This window comes from Pristiophorus japonicus, chromosome 4 (assembly GCF_044704955.1).
Source record: "Pristiophorus japonicus isolate sPriJap1 chromosome 4, sPriJap1.hap1, whole genome shotgun sequence".
NCBI classification, from domain to species: Eukaryota; Metazoa; Chordata; class Chondrichthyes; family Pristiophoridae; genus Pristiophorus; species Pristiophorus japonicus.
The window spans coordinates 82693334-82716417 of NC_091980.1; the positions used below are offsets into that span (position 1 = coordinate 82693334).

General features: G+C 43.6%; 1 long non-coding RNA gene across 2 annotated transcripts in view; it reads left to right on the plus strand.

The window, feature by feature from the left end:
• The first annotated feature begins 20380 nt into the window (after nt 1-20380).
• The window catches only part of LOC139262099 (uncharacterized), an 80695-nt gene continuing 77991 nt past the window's right edge, over nt 20381-23084 (plus strand). For both annotated transcript variants that reach the window (XR_011592891.1, XR_011592892.1), the window contains exon 1: nt 20381-20612. This is a non-coding gene — a long non-coding RNA (uncharacterized lncRNA). The remainder of the gene's footprint in view (nt 20613-23084) is intronic.

Below are 23084 nucleotides of genomic sequence, written 5' to 3' on the forward strand. Positions count from 1 at the left end.
ACCCTATCTCTGCAAGAAAAAAAGTGGGTACTTACCCCATACATCTAACATGCACCCAACCGCATTAGCGGACACACCCCAACTGAAGGAGAACACAGTAAGAGGTCTTCTACCATGTTCAGGGTACGGCAGGCAGAACCTACGGAATCCAGCAAATGTCGAAATCGTGAACCACCATCAACTGTCCAAAGGAAGGATTGGTGAGCATTACCCTCGAGTTTAACTTAGCTAGAGAGAGGAATTGGGAAGTGGGAGGTATTTTCTGCTGTATTTTCCTTGTGTATATTAAAGTGTTCCCCATTTTAGAGAGTGTACGATTTCAACAGTACATCATAATATTGTATTTTATTTCTTGAATAAAACCAAAAGTTTCTTGCACCAAAACCAGTTGTCTGCTGCACTTTTGTCACATCCCCAAATAAATCCAAGGTCTAGAATCGAGGGAGTGGGAACAATTCGAACCGCTCAGAAAGGCAGGGGTGAAGCTGACCCACACACCAACCTCTACAATGCCAAAACAGCATTGGGGAAAATTAAGCCCATTAACCCTACCTTACACTCTCCACAAATGCTATTAGAAAATAATGGGAGAGAAATTGGGTACATTTGCACTTCCTGTTAGCCCTACTAGGGGGGGGGGCGTCATCGGCATGCACATCGCCCCGTTAGTGCCCCAGACCCAAACTTCACTTCCACCTCCTGCAATAGCACTGGGCGAAAACACCAGCAGCTGCAGGAGGCGTGGATTGGTTGGGGGGCCGCTACCGGAGCAATGATTAAAGGCGAGGTGGCCGAGGTAAGTAAAAAAAAAAGATTACCTTTGTTGTTGCTGTTTTCTTTGCGGGTTCCCGCCTGCAATCATTCAGCCCGGCGGTCTGCTTGAATGCCGGACCGATCGCTCAGCCTTGGTGGTCCAGGTAGGTGACTTTTAAATTACAGAGCCTGCAGCAACGGCCCTTCCTTTTAAGGGAGGGAGGGACCCTTTGAACGCGGCAGCGCTGCACGGTCCAGTGAGCAGCGCTGCTGAGGTCTCTGCCCCACCTGCTTCCTTTAGCGCACCAAGAAGGAAGTGGAGTGCTTTATTTAGCGCTCCACTTCCTTCCTGGAGCGCTAAAGCCAATTCTTTGAAAACTGGGAAGCATTAACGCCTGGCACTAAGTTTCAAAGCTTTCAAAAGTTACTGCCCCCAAATGGGGAGAAAATGAATTTCATCCCCAAAGTATTCCATCTCTCCAATCAGATTATTAAATGTCAAAAATAAAAAAATAAATTTATTTAAAATTAAACAACAAAAGCCAAATTATTACTGTGGGTCTTGAGCAGATTATAGGCTATATATGTACATAAAAACACTGCTGTCCAATCTGCATGACATTTCTTTTTAAAAAGAAAGGTGTATTTAAACCTGTAGTGAACTAAATGAGTCCAATTTTGGGCATTGTCAAATTAAATTAAAATGGGCTAAATCAGGCACTTTGCTTTCATAGAATCAATGGGCTCAAGTTTCAGACCCCTGCTGGAAAGGCGCACATTGAAGAAGCCCACCTAATTTGTGGAACAGAAAGTGCGCCGAATACTTACCTCGCGATTCTTGGATATATGTCGGGCCGCTTTCAGGTCATAAATCTCCTCTGTACCCTCTCTAGTGCAATCACATCTTTCCTGTAATGTGGTGACCACAATTGTATGCAGTAGCCTAGCTGTGGCCTAACTAGTGTTTTATACTGTTCAAGCATAACCTTCCTGCTCTTATATTCTATGCCTTGGCTAATGAAGGAAAGTATCCCGTTTGCCTTTTTAACCACGTTATTTACTTTTCCTGTTACCTTTAGAGAACTGTGGACATGCACTTCAAGGTCCTTCTGTTCCTCTACACTTCTTAGTATTCTACCATTTATTGTGTATTCCCTTGTCTTGTTAGCCCTCTCCAAATGCATTACCTCACATTTCTCCGTATTGAATTCCATTTGCCACTTTTCTGCCCACCTGACCAATCCATTGATATCACAAAAACACCCTTCGACCATTACCCTTTGCTTCCGACAGTTTGGTATCATAATCATTTTTGGTACGTAGTATAACCTCATTCAAGGATCTGAATGCTCAACTCCTGTTCCTATGTAATTACTGTCAACCCAATTATAACCTATCATCAACCTGATTAAAATTTACTCCCAACCCGATTACAACTACTATAAACCCAATTACAACTTCCCATTAATTCAATTACAATCTGCCATCAACCTGCTGTCAACCTGATTACAACTACTGTAAGCCCGATTACAACTTACCATCAACCCGATTACAATGACTGTCAACCCAATAACAACTGACCATCAACTCAATCACAACCTGCCATCAACCTAATTAAAACTTACCATCAATTCAATTGTAACCTACCATCAAGCCAAATATTTGTACTCAATCAAAAATTCCATGTGAAAAGTTGCCAAACAGTACTTTAAAATGTAAATATCAAATATGAAATAGGAAGGGTTGAATTGTGTACAATTTAAATTACATGCATTCTGATTCCTAAGCTAAAAGTTTTTCTCTCCAGAAATGTGAACAGATTTAAGGTACACACTTGGATTGAAATAATGGCAAAATATGAGTGACATGATAATCCTGGAAAAGATTTGGGGAAGAAGTGGGCTTAAAAGGAAAATATATATATATATTCAAATGGAGTTAATGCCGAGATCTAATCCAACATTTTTGTGTTAGTGTAATTCAGTTTGCACCATGTGTCTTCTGTATTATTACAAATGCTTCCAGTGAAACTTTCAATAATCAGCGGTCAGCGGTGTGCCCTGTTATACAGCTAACCAGTAATGACTCTCCTCTCGCTGCCATATTCAATACATCTGTACAAGGCATATAATCAACTAGAGAATAGGCTACAACAAATCATATTTTTTTTTTAAATAGGGGCTAAAAATTCGATAGCCCCAAAAACAGATGCAGGATCGCGATATGCAATTGGCCCATACCCTTGAAAGTAATGCAGGCAGCACACGAACTTCGTGCTGCCTGCTATTCACAATAATTGTAGTATTCAGCCCAGCGTAGAACATGCTGCTGAGTGGCTGAATGCTCGGCAGAGGGCAAAAGTTTGTCAAAGCCACTTCTTAAAGGTAGTCTGCATCTCTTAAAGGGATTTTACTTGCTGCAGCTCATGCACCTAATTGTGGGGGCAAGGCTCAGAAAGAAGAGTGAATAATGGCTAAGCAGGCCAGAGAAAGGGTTCCAAGATTCCCAGTGCAAAACTAGAGGTCTTAATGCTGGAGTTGGAAAGAAGGAGGCAGGTTCTCTATCTAAATGGGTACTTTTCAGAATGGCAGGCAATGACTAAGTCGGATACCGCAAAGTTCTGTGCTGGGGCCCCAGCTGTTTACATTGTATATTAATGATTTAGATGAGGGGATTAAAGGTAGTATCTCCAAATTTGCGGATGACACTAAGTTGGGTGGCAGTGTGAGCTGCGAGGAGGATGCTATGAGGCTGCAGAGTGACTTGGATAGGTTAGGTGAGTGGGCAAATGCATGGCAGATGAAGTATAATGTGGATAAATGTGAGGTTATCCACTTTGATGGTAAAAACAGAGAGACAGACTATTATCTGAATGGTGACAGATTAGGAAAAGGGGAGGTGCAACGAGACCTGGGTGTCATGGTACATCAGTCATTGAAGGTTGGCATGCAGGTACAGCAGGCGGTTAAGAAAGCAAATGGCGTGTTGGCCTTCATAGCGAGGGGATTTGAGTACAGGGGCAGGGAGGTGTTACTACAGTTGTACAGGGCCTTGGTGAAGCCACACCTGGAGTATTGTGTCCAGTTTTGGTCTCCTAACTTGAGGAAGGACATTCTTGCTATTGAGGGAGTGCAGCGAAGGTTCACCAGACTGATTCCGGGATGGCGGGACTGACATATCAAGAAAGACTGGATCAACTGGGCTTGTACTCACTGGAGTTCAAAATAATGAGAGGGGATCTCATAGAAACGTTTAAAATTCTGACGGGTTTAGACAGGTTAGATGCAGGAAGAATGTTCCCAATGTTGGGGAAGTCCAGAACCAGGGTCTAAGGATAAGGGGTAAGCCATTTAGGACCGAGATGAGGAGAAACTTCTTCACCCAGAGACTGGTGAACCTGTGGAATTCTCTACCACAGAAAGTTGTTGAGGCCAATTCACTAAATATATTCAAAAAGGAGTTAGATGTAGTCCTTACTACTAGGGGGATCAAGGGGTATGGCGAGAAAACAGGAATGGGGTACTGAAGTTGCATGTTCAGCTATGAACGCTTTGAATGGTGGTGCAGGCTCAAAGGGCCGGATGGCCTACTTCTGCACCTATTTTTTATGTTTCTATGTTTTTACAGAGGCCCGGAGGCCAACCAGACACATACTGCAAAGGCAGTGGGAGGAGATAGCCAATGAGGTCAATGCCAGTAGTCTTGCCCCAAGGACACGGATGCAGTGCCGAAAGAAGTGGTCAATGCCAGTGAATGCTTCTTCCAATGCTGTATCCTGACAACTGTACCATTAGCCTCACACGCTGCTCAATGCACCATAACCTCATCGCTCATTTATCAATGATCTCTATCAATCATGACTCAAACCTCACATTCATAGGCTTCATCTCACACTCACACATTTACCACTGCTGCACACCTCACACCTACATATCACACCTTGCACCCATGCCAGCTATTCAACCATGACAGGAACATCATCCAAACACATTGAACTACACTCACTGACACACGTCCCTCTCTCTTGCCAGACAAAATTACTCATAACCACAGGCCGCAGCAGTTAACTGGAAGAGGACAGGCAAGCCTGCATATCTTTACCCAGCTGGAGGGGCCGTCACTGAGGCTGTGGCGAGTGGCGAGGCTGAAAACATTGAAGATGATGGTATGCTCATATCTAATCTTCCTTCTCACATCCCACTTCCCCCTCATCCCAAAATCTTTTCTCACTTACAAGCTGGTGATGGTGTAAGCATGCATATCTTGCTTCCCCCTGCTTCCCAAAATGCAACCCTATCCTTGTGCCTTTCTCCTTTCAGATACTCAAGAACTCCAACCTAACCAGCCAGTTCAGGAAGAGCAAGAGGAGAGTGATGGAACAAAGAGACAGTCTCACTCAATCTCACACTCGCAGGCAGCAACTCAGATATTGGCACTGAGTGTATTTTAGAGGGTAGTATAGAGGAGGAATCTGTATGTGGTGAGTCACTGAGTATGAGTGGCCTGCAGCTAGGACAGGGGGAAAAGGTAGAGCAGGTGCCAGTTCCATGGAGGGCGAGGTTGCACACGTATTCTGCTGCAGAGGACCCAGATGAGGATTTCAATGTGGCGTCCGACAGAACAATGGTGATGGGCATGCATCGAAATGCATGGTGCATGGGCAGAGCTGCCAGAGAGCATGTTGCCATTGTCAAGGTGCGTGAACTATTCACAGGGCTTTGCGCAGAGCTTCGAGCCCATGATTTCCAGAATGGAAGTGATGGGCAACTTGATTAATGCACTTGCGGACCCAACCATGATGCTGGGTGTGATGGCAAATGTCTTAACTTCCATTGCAGCACAAACGGAAGTGGCCCAACGTCTGAGTGCTGCAGTGGAAGTTCAGACTTCTGTCATGCAAGCTCAGACTGCTCTCATGCAGACCCCGCTTGCTGCCATGCCATAGTGGCTGCATTTACCAGTGTTCAGAGGGACTTGCAGGGTATCACAGCAGTCCAGCAATCTGTCCTCCATCAGATTACTAGAATTGCTGTGGCGCTGCCCCGGTAAAGTGGCAGTGGCTCCGTGGAGTACGAACACGCTGTCCTCTCTCAGGATGACAGCATTCCTACTCCCACCACTACCACTCCGCCAGTGCCCTTGCTGTTGCCTGTTAGTCAGTCAGCCCAGACTGCTGCCAAGGTGGTGTAGTCTGCTGTCGGGCCTTCTAGGCCCAGAGCTGCTCAAGGTCATCCTGCAAGCCCATTGACAGTCTCGCCCACTGATAGACAGCAGCCTTCCAACAGCACTGCTGCAGCCACTGGGGTAGCACTGCATAGGGGTACTAGGACAGGCAAAGGCACAAGGAAGACCGGTACTATGGGAATGCACAAGGTGGAATTTGTTATGTAATATTGGGTTGATTGGTGTATAAATTTGAATGGAATGTTTGTTTTGTCGTAGAATTTCAGAATTATGTTCAAGTGGACGCTGTGATGTTCCGTGACAGAGGGATGGTAAGATGGGGAGGTTTTAAACAATGAATATCTGGGGTTTCATTCTGGAGTCTGATGATATTTTCATGGACAGCTTGCCGGGACGTGGATGTGCATGTTGTCTTCCTCCTCCTCCTCCTCCTCCTCCTCCTCCTCCTGAGGTGGTCACGGAACCTATGGTGGCAAGGGCTGTGCCCTCAAGATGGCCAAGTTGTGGGGGATGCTGCAGACCACCATGAATTGGGAACCCACGTGTACTAGAGGGCTCCTCCAGAATGGTCAAGGCAGCAGAACTATTGCTTCAGCATCCTGTTGGTCTTCTCGATAATGTTCCTGATGGCAGCATGGATCTCATTATATGAATGCTGGACATGTGTGGTGGGGTTTGTAATGTCTGTAGCTCTACACTGTGGATGCCTGTGTTACTGCAGCTAGTGCTGTTTAATAAAGAGCAGGTCACCTGACCAGCAGGTCAGAAGTTTCCAGAACCTGCAGCCTGTTCTGGAAACAGCTACAAATCCAAGGTAAATTACGAGCACACTTGGTTAAACTGCCAGAGTCAAAATGGCTGCCCCTATGGGAGTTATAGGGCATTTGGGGGCATTTCAACATGATCATGAAAGTTTCAGAGCGTATGTGGATTGTCTAGAAATGTTTTTCACTGCAAATAATACCATCGAAATCCCCGGTAATGGAGACAATAACCAGGCGGTTTTGGAACGAAAAGGAGCTACATTCTTAACTGAGGCCAGGCCCGAGTTGTATGAAATGCTGAGAAATTTGTTTGTGCTTGACAAGCCAAAGGATCAATACTGAAACAGATTCTAACTAAGTTAGAACAACATTACAGCCCCGTTCCGTTAGAAATTGCTGAAAGTTATCGTTTCGGAATACGAAATCAGAAGGCGAAGAAAATATCAGTGAGTGCATTGTAGCATTAACAAAGCTATCTATTCATTGTAATTTCGGAGACTTTCAGAACCGAGCATTGCAAGACCGCTTTGTTTGTGGGATGAAAAATGATGCAACCAAAAGAAAGTTATTGACGATACCGAACTTGACTTTTGATTTAGCTTGTCAGATAACTAGGTCGATGATCATGGCCGACCAATATTCCCAAGAATTTCATTCCAATTTCAGTCATCCGACAACTGAGGTGAATCACCTGCAGGTTTAAAGTAAAAGACAGTTGGGCCCCAAAGTCTCAGAAACTGGAAATGGGAACAGAGCATTGACGTCCTGCTTTCAGTGCTTGGGACAACACATTGCTCAAAGTTATCCATATGTGAAGGCAGAGTGTTTCTTCTGCAGGAAAACTGGGCATCTTGCAAAGACATGCCAACTGAAGAGTAAACCAGCTTTCAAAGCTATGAGTGGAAATCCCCAGAGACTACATAGCATGAAAGAACAACAACAGGACGAGGAGATGTTAGAGTTAAATGTCATCAGGAGCACAAGGTTAACGGATGGCAATTCAAAAAGTATCATAATCCACATAGCTGTTGCAAGATTCAAGATACCCATGGAAATCGACACCGGAGTTGCTATACCTCGACAAATTGTGGGATTTTCCATTGGAGAAAGCCAAGATAGAGCTGCGAGGCTACTTGGGAGAGAACATTCCAGTGGTAGGTCGTATCACCCTACCAGTGAAATACAAGGATCAAGTTCAAAGCTTGCCTCTAATAGTAGTGGCAGGAGACAAGCCTGCCTTACGAGGAAGAAATTGGTTGGGATCACTGAAGCTGGATTGGAGTTAGATTTTTCGTGTTGAAATGAGATTTGGGTTAAAGGATGATGTCATCAAGAATTATCCGAAGTTGTTCTGTGAAACGGGCAGTCCGATCCAAGGCTTCAAGGTAAGTGTCAAGGTACAGAAGGATGCTAGATCGGTTTACTGCAAGCCACGTCCCGTACCATATGCACTCAAGGAGAAAGTTAAGCAAGAACTCAAAAGACTAGAGACTGAGAATATTATTTCTAAGTTAGATCTATGTAATTGGACTACACCCATTGTTGTTGTACCTAAGTACGATAGTAAGGTAAGATAGTGTGGTGATTATAAAGTCACCGTAAATCAGGTTCTAGAAGGTAATCTCCCCAATACATTGCCAAATATAGAAGAAGATTTATTCACAACATTGACAGGGGGTTAGATTTTCTCAAAGTTGGATCTTACGAATGCCTACTTACAGCTTGAACTAGATGAGGAGTCCAAGTCATGCTTGACTATAAATACCCATCTAGGCCTATATCAATTTAATAGGCTACTATGTGGAGTGTCTTCCGCCCCTGCCATATTCCAAGGGGTAATGAACCAGATTTTGCAAGGTATTGAAGGGGTAGTATATTATTTAGATGATATACTAATATCAGCACCAAATAGGCAAATTCATAATAACACATTGAATGAAGTTCTCAAACGGCTAGAGAAGCATAGAGTACGAGTGTCTGCTCGCAAGTGTGAGTTATTTCAAAACTCAGTGGAGTACTTAGGATTCAGAGTAGACAAAGATGGTTTGTATCCAACCAAGGAAAAACTGGATACAATCAGAAATGCACCCACTCCCAAGAATGTCACTGAACTTCGATCATTTTGCGGTTTTTTGAACTTTTATGGGAAGTTCCTGTCAAATTTGGCTACAATGTTACATCCACTGAATGACCTATTGAAAAAACAGGTCCATTGGAAGTGGTTAAAAGAATGCGATACAACATGCAAGGAGTGTAAAAGCAACTTGGTAGAGAGCACCATCTTAGTTCACTATGACGTATCTAAGAAGATCAAGCTAGCATGTGATGCCTCTCTGTATGGAGTTGGGGCAGTAATCTCTCATGTATTACGTAGTGGGGAGGAAAGACCAATTACTTTTACTTCACGCACTCTCAATACCGTTGAGCGTAATTATGCGCAAATCGAAAGGGAAGCATTGCCATTAATTTTTGAGATCAAGAAGTTCCACAAATACTTGTATGGTCGTAAGTTTACTCTCATTACAGACCATATGCCCCTGACAGCAATCCTCCACCCAAAGTCCCCAGTTCCAACATTAGCTGCAGCCCGAGATGGGCTTTGATTTTGTCAGCATATACATATGATATTGAATACAGACGATCAGCTGATCACATTAATGCTGATGCTATGTCTAGATTGCCTTCCCCATTACAAGTTACACCCGGTAGGGAAGAGGTGTTCTATTTTTCATACATTGATGAACTGCCAGCCACAGCTAAATGAGATTGGTAGAGCAACCAAACGTGACCCAGTTATGTCAAAGGTGTATGATTATATTGCAAACGGATGGCCAAACCAGGTCACAGACAAAGATATTCATCCATTCTTCATTCATAGGAATGAATTATCAGTCAATAAAGATTGTATTATGTGAGGTACAAGAGTGGTTATACCAAATAAATTCAGGTCCAAATTATTAGGAGAACTCCATGACCAGCACCTGGGAATGTGCTTGACCAAGAGTTTTGCATGCAGTTACATATGGTGGCCAAGTCTTGATAAAGATATAGAGTACATCGTAAGTCAGTGTACGACATGTCAATCGGTAACCAAGCAACCACCATCCATATCATTACAGCCATGGAAATGGCCTCCCAGGGTGAGGCAGAGGTTACACATTGATTTTTCTGAGCTAGAAGGACAACAATTGTTCATTGTGATTGATAGCCATTCGAAGTGGGTCGAGATGTTTCCAATGTGGAAAATAACAACAAGTAAAACATTTTGAGAAGACTATTTTCTTCATTTGGCCTCCCAGAAGAAATTGTTTCAGATAATGGACCACAATTTAATTCAGAAGAATTTGCACAGTTCACGAGCAAAAATGGTGTGAAACATACCACGGTTCCATTGTACCACCCTGCTTTGAATGGTGCAGCAGAATGCACTGTACAAATTGTAAAACATGCCCTCATCAAACAAATGTTGGATCCAAATCCAAAGAAACAACAGTTGTCATTGGACCACAAATTTGCTAATTTTCTAATAACGTTCCGTAATACTCCTCACACAACTACTGGTAGAACACCAGTAGAGTTGTTTCTCAAATGACAGCCACGAACCAGATTCTCGTTGTTAAAACCAAACTTGGCACAGTCCGTAGAAGAGACACAATTAAGACAGAAAGAGAATCATGATAGAGGTAGAGTAAAAGAGAGACATTAAATCAGAAGGTGAGAGTGAAGCACCAACACCATAAATGAGTAAAGTGGTTATCAGGAAGAGTAATGAAGATATGTGGTCCTCGCACATATTTGGTCAAGATGTTTGATAATAAACAGGCTAGGTTTGTTCACATTGATCATATTTTGCCCACAGACATGGAAGTAGTTGAGAGTGGGAGTGATTCAATTATTTCTGACTCATCAGATAGTTTTGATACACCAGTAGCATATCCTACATCCAATGTACTGGAAACAAATCCAAGAGAAAGTCAGAATTTAAGTCTGAGTCCGAGTCAGGAAAACAAACAGTCTGAAGTTAGAGAGAGTTCACATGGAAATCAAGGGCATCCCTTGGAGGAAAACTTACTTCAGGATCAAAATTCGACACCATGTTTGGAAGGTTCTGTTCGAAAGCGAAAGTAACCTCTTCGAAACAGAAAACAAGTGGTTAAGCTTGATTTGTAAATATGGCAAAATAAGTCCATATCCTTTGTTATGTATAACCATGCAAGTGATGTATGATGATTGTTTGTTATAATAACTTCTTAATTAAGGAGGGAGAAGTGTAATGTCTGTAGCTCCACACTGTGGATGCCTGTGTTACTGGGGCTAGTGCTATTTAATAAAGAGCAGGTCACCTGACCAGCAGGTCAGAAGTTTCCGGTACCTGCAGCCACCTTACAGGTTGTGTGTTGTGTGCTCTCTGAAGATATCACAAGGTTGTGGAAGGGAGTCACCAGCCAGGTGTAGAGTGGATAGTCCTTGTCACCGAGCAGCCACCGTCGGGTTAGACTTGGTGGCTGGAAGCTTGCTGGCATAGTGGACTGGTGCAGTAGTCACCACCATGATGTGCTGGGTGTGGTTGCATTGCACATCAACTGCATAATAATGAGCGGTATCCTTTGTGATTATGGTACATCTCACCATTGAGATGCAGTGTCCGCAAAGCCACGAGTGTGCAGTAGATCGCACTCTGCAGCCTAAGCCTGATATCGTGGCCATTTAGAGAGAGGACAATGCAGTCCCTTCTCCTGGAGTATAGGGCCTCTGTGAACTCCTGGATGTAATGATAGACAGTGAACTGCGGGATGTTTTCTATGTCGCCTGTTCCAGCTGGAAGGATATGCTGCTGATAAATTCAGAGCCATGGTCGTCTTGAGGGCCACTGGCAGCATCGTCATCACCCTGCTCTGAGGCTGGAAGTCTGTTTCCAAGAGGTGGCAGAGTTCTGTAACCACCTCCTTGGTGAAGTGGAGCCACAAAATACACTGTTCCTGGCTTAGGTGCAGGTCTGAGGACCCTAGGTGGGTAAGGCCTCCTGCTGGAAATCCTCCTCCTCCCTCTGTCTCTTTGCCGTCTCTGCTCCATCTCCCTATCATGCTGCAACGCAAGTACAACTGCAAATAGAGTCCCCATGACTGGGAGCCTTCCAGTAGCAGCCAACGCCTTCCCAACATTCAGCAGTATTTCCTACACACTTTACAAATTTCCAAATCTCTTCCAACAACCCAGTACTCTTACAAACTCTACAAGAGCCAGTATATAGCTTTAAGCAACTAACCTGCAGGTTGGATATATCCCTTTAAGCAGCACTGGTAGGGGGATCCACGTGATGTATGCGTTCAGGAGAAGGCATTGAATGGAGCAGCGAGGTTGAAAATGGCAGATTATGATTCAAATCAGCGTTACATGCTGACTGATGTCACGATCGGCCTAGTCTGCATGCTGCCAATGCACACATGTACTACTATTGTCCTTACCAAGATGGCATTCAGTGCAGGCCATGGAAGTGAGGAGGATGTCATTTTTCGTTCAAAACCGGTCTAAACTATCAGCGCTGGAGCAACAAATTTCATAGTATAGATATTTCAACTTTAGTCATGAAACTATTAAAGTATATCTATCACAAATAATTAAAAATAATTTGTATCTTCACTTCCTGCCATGTAACTTTCAGAAAGTGCAGTCACTTATCTGTTCAGGAGTTGAATCAATCATAAATGTTGCATATTAATACACATTGCACCATTGTAATGGCTCCCATTATAAGGCAACAAAATCACGAATAATATTAAACCAGGCAGCATAAAAAAACATGTCAAAGACAACTGTAAAATGTGATTTATATTCCACTTGTGAAGATGGATAGAACTAATTTGTGACTTTGACATACATGAGTTATCCAGTCAGACTCATTTGAGAAATATAAATCATATTTCACATCTGCCCTTTCTTCTGTAAATACCAAGACCTCCAATATAGCAAACGTCAGTTACGGATCGCTTATTAATTAAGAAATGAAATAAAACACTAGTATAAAAAACTGCAAATGCTAAAAGTCTAAAATAGAAACAGAAAATGCTGGAATTACACAGTGAGTTCAGCAGCATCTGGTGACAGACATTTCAGGTGGCGAAGCTTTACTGGATTATCGAGAGTACTGACTGAGGGGCTTCAACTTGAAAGCCAAACAACAAACTTTATAACCACATTTATTCTTTGCGACAAATAAATCAGATTTTTTAACCTCTTAGATGTTGTTGGAATTGCATGCACACATACACACACTCATGCATTCCTGCTCCTCCTGGGTCTATTTAAATTCCCCCCCAAAAAAAATTGTTGTTGGAGTGGTCTCCTTTAAGGACCGCTGGTCAGGCCACTCACCGGGGTCAAGTTTCGGCCTGAGTTGCTCCTATTTTTTTGGAGCAACTAGTTTAGAATCTTAGAAATTGCAATTCTCGGCATTTAGTTTGCTCCAGTTCTAGTGAGTTAGAACAGTTTTATTTTGGAACAGATTTTTTTTTTCAAAAGGGGGCGTGTCCGGCCACTTACGCTTGTTTTGCAAGTTTAGACAGTAAAAACTTACTCCAAACTAACTTAGAATGGAATAAGTGTAGATTTTTGTACGCTCAGAAAAACCTTGCCTACACTTAGAAATCAAGCATAAGGAACGAGAGATGGGAGGGGAGAAGGGAAGTTTACAAACATGAAACACATCACTTTTACAAATAAAGAGCCATCATCAATAATAAATGCTAAATAAATCAATAAATCAACCAATAAATCAATCAAAAAAATGTTTAACATTTTTAAAATTTAAAAATCAATAAATAAAAAATTACATTTCTACTCACCGACTGCAGCACCGGGAGCCCTCCAACCGCGTGCTGGGATGCCTCCCCCCTCCCCCGCCAGTGTCTCCCTCGCTCTGTCTCTGTCAGTGACTCTCTCTCTGTCAGTGTCTCTCTCTGTCTGTCTGTCTCTGTCTGAGTGTCTCTCTGTGTTTCTGACAGCGAGGGGTGGGGAGGAAGGGGGGAAGGGGGAGGGGGGAGAGGAGAGGAGGGAGGGGAGGGAGGGAGGAGGCGGGGAAGAGAAGACAGAGGAGAGGGAAGGAGGGGGGAGAGGAGAGGGAGGGAGGTGGGGTGGGGGGGAGGGAGCAGACCGGTCCCTGAAGGTGGGGGTGGGGGGGAAGAGCCAGAGCGGGAGCTAAACGGGGCGGGGGGCGGGGGTGGCGGGAGAAAGCCGGAGCGAGAGTGGAACGGCGGGGGTGGGGGGGGGAACCGGAGCGGGAGCTGAACGGGGGGGAATGGCGGGGGGAGGGGGTGAACAGCAGGCAGCGAGCCTGAACGGGGTGGGGGGGGGGAAGCCGGAGCAGGAGCTGAAGATGAAGAGGAGGGAGGCCCGAGTCCGATCTTCGCCGCCCCAGTGAGCCCATTCGGCCAGGGCTCGGGGCGGCGTGCTTCAGGCCCCTCCCACACAGCCTCAGCGGCCTGGAGCTACTGCACATGCGCGCATGCGCAGAGGTCCCGACACTGTTTTCAGCGCCGGGACCTGGCTCCGCCCCCCACAGCTTGTGCTGCGCTGCGCCAAGGGCCTGGAACATTCCAGCAGCACGGAGAATACCGAGGTAAGTTTTAGGTGTCGGTTTGAGCACGGAAATCAAGCGTGGTTCGCGGGGCTGCGCCGTTCTAGGCACAGCCCGAAACTTGACCCCACCCTCTTGGCCCCAGCCTCCTGCCCTGTTTCTGGCTGCCCATTTACAAGCCTGCCTGAAAATGACAACAGCTCATTGGGTATCCAAGGGGAGGGCTGTTGTTGCCCTGCCATCTTCCACTGTAAATGGGACAGGCCACAATTGAAAAATAGCACCAATTTATTATGTGTAGTTGTCTGTTCCTTTAACACTACAAAATGTAATCAATGTCAAGTTAACATCATGTAAATTGGTGCACAGGTCAATTAAGAGGCTGGAGACATTGTGACTCTGGTGTGTTGTCTGGAGAGCTTGTCTGTGCATTTCAAATGATGGCCTTTGCTTCTTTATACTTCTCTCAAATTTTATTTTATAACATGTGACAGACAGTAAGGCATAGAAATTGGCAGGCTCTGGCTTCATTTCAATCAGACTCGCAAGTTGCAGGTGCCTGCTGGGTGTCCCCAGGAAACTCAACAGCGAAGACCATGTGAACTTCGGCCGCTGCATTGCAGGCAATGAGTCTCAAATAGATTTTGCTAGAAGGGGAAAAGATTGACCAGTGGCCGACAGTGATCTGTCGTTTAAATGTGGAGCCGGGAGGATTTTTTTTTTAAAGTACCTTTTGGGTTGATGTCTGCAGCAGTTCCTTTAAACCAGGTGTAGACTTGAACACAGCTGGCCTGGGGCTGGCTACATTGAGGGCAAACCAATTTGCTAAATGAGGCACCAAATCAGGTGCTAGTCCCCTTATTTGCATATGCAAAAGAGCCTAACTCCCATATAAGGCATATCTTGACATCTTTTTTGATGCTCATACCAATATGGCGAGGGTGCCATATTGGTCGGTTTGGCACCAGTTTTATAGAAACATAGAAAATAAATGCAGCAGTAGGCAATTCGGCCCTTCGAGCCTGCATCACCATTCAATAAGATCATGGCTGATCATTCACCTCAGTATGCCTGTAAAATGGGAGCAGCATGATCAAAATTCTAGGCCAAAGTGTTTTTATAATATGAGCCAGATACCATTATAGAACAGGTCTTCTGTAATATTTCTACCACGTTATATTAATCCTTGGAAAAGATTAATGTAAGTATATGACACATGGATCGCAACTTTAATCCTTCATTCACCCCACAATAATATCTTCAAACAAAGAGATTATCCAGTAAGTTAAAATAAAAGTTTATCATGGATGCCAATGATCTCAATGTCATATTATCTGAATACAGTACAGAGAAACTACAGGGTTAAATTACATAGGAGTGATCAAAACTAAGATCATGTGTGCAAAGTAGTAATTTAATACAAAAAAATGAAAAGTCATCAGTAAGATTGATGACATCAATTTATTATTAATGACACGTGGCAATGAGCCCCAGAAGGCAATCTGAAGCATTTTCAATCAGAAGTGCACAATACAATCTTAGCTAATACACCACTAAACCTTTAGGGTCTTCTCCATACAAACTGTTAAAACAGCTGACAATAAGTGAGAATAAAATTTGAGAGTTTTATCATTGCTTTCCCTTCCTATATTGTTGGTAATATGTCAAATGTCCACGTCCGACTTGTACACTATAACTTAAAGCAACAATGAACAAGTTGTGAATGAATTACTGATGAATTTTTACAATGAATGACTGCACCAGACACAGACAAAATTCTTACCCGTAAGCTGTGACAAATAATTATTTGCACTAGTGATTATTAAACAAAGTAGAAAGCAAAATTTTCATTAAAATATTTGACATTGGGAAGAGTAATCACTAATAATACCTTAATCATTTCATCTCGTATTCTTTCTGAGAACTTACTTATTTCACAGCCTTACTTGATAAGAGAATCTCTTACTAATGGCCTTTTAGAATCTACCTGAAATTGCCTTTGTATTTTCTTGGTCTTTAATCCAAACATTGTTGAGAGAATCACAGAAAGATCGCAAAAACTCAAAAATCCAGCCCAATGTGCCTTGTTTATATATCTCTCATGAGTAGAAAAACATTTACAACACCAGTCTTTTAAATTTCCCATGGTACTATATAATATAACATGCCTTTATTTTTGCATGGCTTCTCAAAAACAGTTACAATTTTCGTGTTCTAAATTCTGAATTGCATATCACCCACATTACTTTACACAGGCATCATGTATTTAGCAGTAGCAACAATAATTATGACAATCCCTCAGCCTTTCCGTCTTTCTACAATCCACAGGCTTTCAAATCCTAGGCTTGGCACCAGCCCACTATTACTTTACTTGTCTAGTCTTTCCGATTTTGCCAGTGCAATACCAGCTTCAACTCTTCACCTGAGTTTCACAACAACAACAAGTCTATATATGTTTGTAATATAATAAAAATGAGGCTTTTCTAATAACATCCCGAAGCAGCAAAGATGGGGAGGATACCGAGAGGTGGTGGGCCGCTGAAAATTTCTGACTGACTCAAAGCAATAATTTTTTTAAAGTAAGAACGCAAATTCCAGTACTGTGGAAACTGCTAAATACATATGCCTGTGTAAAGTAATGTGGATGATATGCAATTCAGAATTCAGAACACGAAAATTGTAACTGTCTTTAAGAGTCCATGCAAAAAGAAAGGCATGTTATGTTATACCATGGGAAATTTAAAAGACTGGTGTTTTATATGTTTTTCTACTGATGACAGTTATATAAACAAGGCACATTGGGCTGGATTTTCAGGTTTTTGCGATTTTTCCACTAGTTAGCGTTAGCGCCAGAGCACGCAACTTTCGCCAAATGAAAGTTGCCGCCGAGCGTTAGCGCTAACTATGGTGTTGCTCAACACTCCAATTATCTGTTCAGTGATGTTGCGTGGCTCTCATTATAGCAATGCTCAGCTTCTGTCTGAGGGTTCCAGAGGGCGTCATGAGCCAGGTGGTGAGGCCGTAACCTTTGTCCCCCAGCACCCAGCTCTGGTCTTGTGGTTGATGCTAGAACAGGCCTGAGACAGTCCTCTCACGCAAGATGAAAGCATCATGGATGCTCCCTGGATATTGGGCATTGACTGCCATGATGCGCTGAGTATGGTCGCAGATGATCTGTATGTTCATGAAGTGGAATCCCTTTCAGTTTCGGTAAATCTCTGGATTGTGTAAAGGTGCTCGCAGGGCGATGTGCGTACAGTCAATGGCATCCTGAACTTTGGGGAAGCCAGCAAATCATCCAAAACCTACAGCCCTCTCATTTGCATCTCCTTGGTCATTGGGAAGTTTATGAAGTCCAACCTGTGTGCATACAGTGCAGTAGTCACCTGGCAAATGCTGCAATGTGTAGCGCGCTACAAGATGGAGCATATGTTCCCTGCTGATGCCTAAAAGGAACAGGCGGCATAGAAGGCAAGTGCCGCAGTCACCTTCACTTCGATGGGCAGTGCAGTCCTGCTGCCACTGGTAGGCTGTAGGTCTTCCTTTATGAGCTGGAGTATCTCTGTCAGCACTTCTTTTCGGAAGCGCAATATTTTAACGCACTGTGCCTCAGAGAGCTGCAGGCATGAGCGCTGCTCTCTGTAAACTTGTGGGGTGGGGGGTAAGGCCTCCTCGTCATATGTCTGCAACCTCTTCGATTACGTTCAAAATGATCATCAATAACCCTTCTTGCAGCTCGACGCCATATAAATATAACAGCCAGGAATAATGGCTGACTTTTTATAGCCCCTATCTTATAAAATGTCCTTTAAATGTCCTTTAAAATGAACTATAAACTCACATAAAACTTCACTATGAAAAACACAGCCTTCTTCTCCCAATCCTTTAATGCACTCAACTTCTACTCCGTTTTAAAGATGGCGACATTAGCGGCGGGTGTGCCCTGGGTTCGACTGCTTTTTGGTGGCGGATTCCCGGGCGGACGCTAAGTCGGGCGATATGCTCGAAAGTTCCACCCGAAGCACTAGCGCAGCGTTGCGTGCCAATTGACATATCCAAATGGTGGAAACATCAGGCGGGCGCTAATTTTTAACGCCGTCGCAAAATCACTGCCAAAAGTTCTGCCCGGGCGCAAAATGTTGTGCGCCCCACCCAGGCGCTAAACGGGGCGCAAATGAGCCGAAAATCCAGCCCAATAGTTATATCACAAGTTGTGGAACAGCAGACAGCACTACAGGGACTACTGTGTATCTCAGTATTTGGTAGACAGATTTGCATCTATTAAAAGCATGTTACAGCAGAAAGCTGTTAATGGAAATGGCTATTTAAAGAGAACATTTGTTTGGTGCCAATCCCTTCAACAGTGCTTTCTTAAATCTATAATGTCCCTGAGTTGTTCCAAAATGCTTTCCAATCTCGATGAGAACTAAAGGAACCTGGGCAAAAAGAGGGCAATAGATCTTTCTAACATCAACCTTCAAAGACATTAAGATCTTAGAGAAATATATCAATTTCAAGGATTCACAGTTTGTGTGCTCATACAACTGAACTATTCTTTATGTCCTAAGGAATCTTTCAGTTTGGAAGGCACCAGGAGGCTTGTGGGATAGAGAACGGGCAATAAGCAATAACAATCTTTAAGAGATGGGAAGAGGAGTGAAGACAGAGACATTTGAATGTGATACAAGAAAATGGGGATTATGAGACCTAGATATAAGTACCAAACTGCCTCCAAGGTGATTCAAGCAAGATTTGTTGCAGTACAGGGTTACCTTACTGAGAGGGAAGGAGTCACCACAACAAGCCAGGTTTCAGTCAGGATGAAGCTTTGGAAATGGAAGGCCTTCAGCTACTGTATGAAGCGGCAAAATTTTCCATCGAGAGGATATTTTGCAGCTTCATATAGTAGGGTGTGTATCTGATTACATAGAAAGATTTGAAAGGCGTGCAGGAGACTCATTGTGAGGTTTAGGAAGGAATTCAGAGTGGAGATGGGGTTGGAGAAATTGACTGACAGAAAATGTACAGAGAAGATAAATGCCCAGACAGCATTTCGCAGGGCTTGAAATAATGGAGGATGTCCAGGTTACAGTTGAGGTGGTCATGGGTCCATCCAAGAGAGTCAAGAGCTCAGGACAGTGTCACAATAGGATTCCAGCAGGGCACTAATGGCAGATGGGGTAGAAGATCAGTGAGAGCATAATGCAAAGGGATGAGGCGGGGAGTACGAGAGCCAGTGACTGGGATGGAGGAGGTAAAGTAAGGGCAGGAAGAGAGGAAAGGGGAAAAAATGTGATGGAGAAGGGACAGAGGGCAATACAGCTTTAATATGAAATATTGGAGAATAATTTACTGCTGTGGGAGTTAATACTGTGTCGATTTAATGTGAATTTTGTGTATGTTTAATTATTTTCACTTTAATATCATATCTGAAGCACACGGAGCCCTTCCTGCAGGGAGGTGATGGTGCAGGTAAATAAAGTGAAGAATTGTTCTCGTTGAAAACCTCGCTTCAGCAATAATTAGGAATTCCCATCATAAGATGCTCGTGAAATGTTTTCTCTTTCAGTGGAAAGTCTTCTATCTGTGAAAAGGACACCAGTTGAAAACCTGCAGGCTTTGCCTAACTGCAAACACCTGTCCAACTGCAAACTCCTATTGGTGCCTTAGCTTCATTAGGCAACATCTGTCCCTGCCTGCAAATCCCCTGCAAGGCTTTGATTGTATATTTTACAACTCGGAAACAAGTTTTCATCAGTCTTTCTCCATTAGAGCAACTATTTTGGCTGGATAAACACATTTAATAAAAGAAGAAAGAAAAAGCAATTTACAGCTTGCAAGATAATTACAGAGGTCAATGTACAAGAACAGTGTGTGCAGCAGAGAATAATTTGTAGGCCATAACCTAATTGAGAAATTCAGTTGTCATCGTAAACTGTGTCAAGCCTTTATGAAGGTCACTTGAACGGAAAAGTTAGATTACAGACTTAAAATGATTGCCTTCTCTTTGTTATCGTGTATACAGCACTTAAACCTAATTGTTATGCTTACTGTTTTCAGGAATGGTCAGACCTCTGAAAGCCATGTGAGGCAAGAATTGTGTCGATCATCTTCGAAAATCATAGAAAATTATGACACAGAAGGAGACCATTCGGCCCATCGTATCCGTGTTGGTCGATAAGAGCTACCCAGCCTAATCCCACCTTCCAGCACTAGGTCCATGGCCTTGTAGGTCATGGCTCTTTAAGTGCACATCCAAGTACTTTTTAAATATAATGAGGGTTTCTGCCTCTCCAACCCTTTCAGGCAGTGTGTTCTAGACCACCACCACCTTCTGGGTGAATTGTTTTTCCTCATCTTCCCTCTAATTCTTCTACCAACTACTTTAAATCTATGCCCCCTGGTTATTGATCCCTCTGCTAAGAAGAAAGAAAGACTTATATAGCGCCTTTCATGATCACCGGATATCGCAAAGCGCTTTAAAGAAAGAAAGACTTAGATTTATATAGCGCCTTTCATGACCACCGGACGTCTCAATGTGCTTTACAGCCAATGAAGTACTTTTGGAGTGTAGTCACTGTTGGAATGTAGGAAACATGGCAGCCAATTTGCACACAGCATGCTCCCACAAACAGCAATGTAATAATGACCAGATAATCTGTTTTTGTGATGTTGATTGAGAGATAAATATTGGCCAGGACATTGGGGATAACTGCCCTGCTCTTCTTCGAAATAATGCCATGGGATCTTTTATGTCCACTTGAGAAAGCAGACGGGGCCTCAGTTCAACGTCTCATCTGAAAGACAGCACCTCCAACAGTGCAGCACTCCCTCAGCACTGCACTGGGGTGTCAGCCTCAATTTTATGTGCTCAAGCCCTGCAGTGGGACTTGAACCCACAACCTTTTGACTCAGAAGCAAGAGTGCTATCCACTGAGCTACAGCTGACACTAAGGGAAATAAGTCCATCCTATCCACTCTATCTCGGCCCCGCATAATTTTATACACCTCAATTAAATCTCCCCACAGCCTCCTCTATTCCAAAAAAACAACCCCAACCAATCTTTTCAAACTTTCTTTACAGCTAAAATTTTCTAGTCCTAGCAACATCCTCATAAATCTTCTTTGCATCCTCTCTATTGCAGTCACGTCTTTCCTGTAATGTGGTGACCAGAACTATACGCAGTACTCAAGCTGTGGCCTAATTAGTGTTGTATGCCTCGGCTAGTAAAGGAAAGCATTCCGTATGTCTTTTTACCTACCTTATCGACCTATCCTGCTACTTTTAAGGAATTGTGGACATACACTCCAAGGTTCTCTGTTCCTCCACACCTCTCAGTATCCTCCCATTTATTGTGTATTCCCTTGCCTTGTTGCCCCTCCCCAAATGCATTACCTCACACTTTTCCAGATTGAATTCAATTTTCCACTTTTCTGCCCAACTGATCAGTTCATCGATATCTTCCTGCAGTTTAAAGCTTTCCGACTCACTGTCAATCACATAGAAATATAGAAACATAGAAACATAGAAATTTGCAGGACAGAAGGAGGCCATTTCGGCCCATCGTGCCCACGCCGGCCAACAAAGAGCCACACAGCCCTTGGTCAGCAGCCCTAAAGGTTACATATAAACCTATGAACAATGACGGAAAGGCAAAGAGCACCCAGCCCAACCAGTCCGCCTCACGCAACTGCAACACCCCTTATATTGAAACATTCTACCTCCACCCCAACTGGAACTATGTGATCTCCTGGGAGAGGCAAAAACCAGATAAAAACTCAGGCCAATTTTGGGAGAAAAAAATCTAAGAAAATTCCTCTCCAACCCATCCAGGCGATCAAAACTAGTCCAGGAGATCACCCTGGCCGTATTCGATTCCCTGCAGTACTTACCATTATATCTGCGCCATCCAACAAAAGGTCATCCAGTCTAATCCCAGTTATCAGCTCTGGGTCCGTATCCCTGCAGGTTACTGCACTTTAAGTGCCCATCCAACCATCTCTTAAAAGTGATGAGGATTTCTGCATCCACCACTCTTCCAGGCAGTGAGTTCCAGATCCCCACAACCCTCTGTGCAAAGAAGCCATCCCTCAAATCCCCTCTAAACCTTCCACCAACCATCGTAAATCTATGCCTCCTTGTAATATTCCCTTCCACCAAAGGAAATAGGCCCTTACTATCCACTATGTCCAGGCTCCTCAATATTTTGTATACCTCAATGAGGACTCCTCTCAACCTCCTCTGTTCCAATGAGAACAAACCCAGCCTATCCAATCTGTCCTCATAATTAAGATTCTCCATTCCAGGCAGCATCCTATTAAATCTCCTCTGCACCCTCTCTAGTGCAATCATGTCCTTCCTATAATACAGCGACCAGAACTGCACGCAGTACTTCAGCTGTGGCCTAACCAAAGTATTATACAATTTAAGCATAACCTCCCTGCTCTTATATTCCATGCCTCAGCCAATAAAGGCAAGCATTCCGTATGCCTTCTTAAACACCTTATCTGCCTGGTCTGCTACTTTCAGGGATCTGTGGACAAGCACTCCAAGGTCCCTTTGTTTATTTACACTATTAAGTGGCCTACTGCTTAATGTGTATACCCAATCCTTATTAGCCCTCCCAAAGTGCATCATCTCACACTTCTCTGAATTAAATTCCATTTGCCACTGCTCTGCCCACCCGACCAGTAGATTGAAATCCTCCTGCAGCCCTTGCCTTTCCTCTTCATTATCAACCACACAGACAATTTTAATGTTGTCTGCAAACTTCTTAATCATACTCCCTATATTCAAATCTAAATCATTG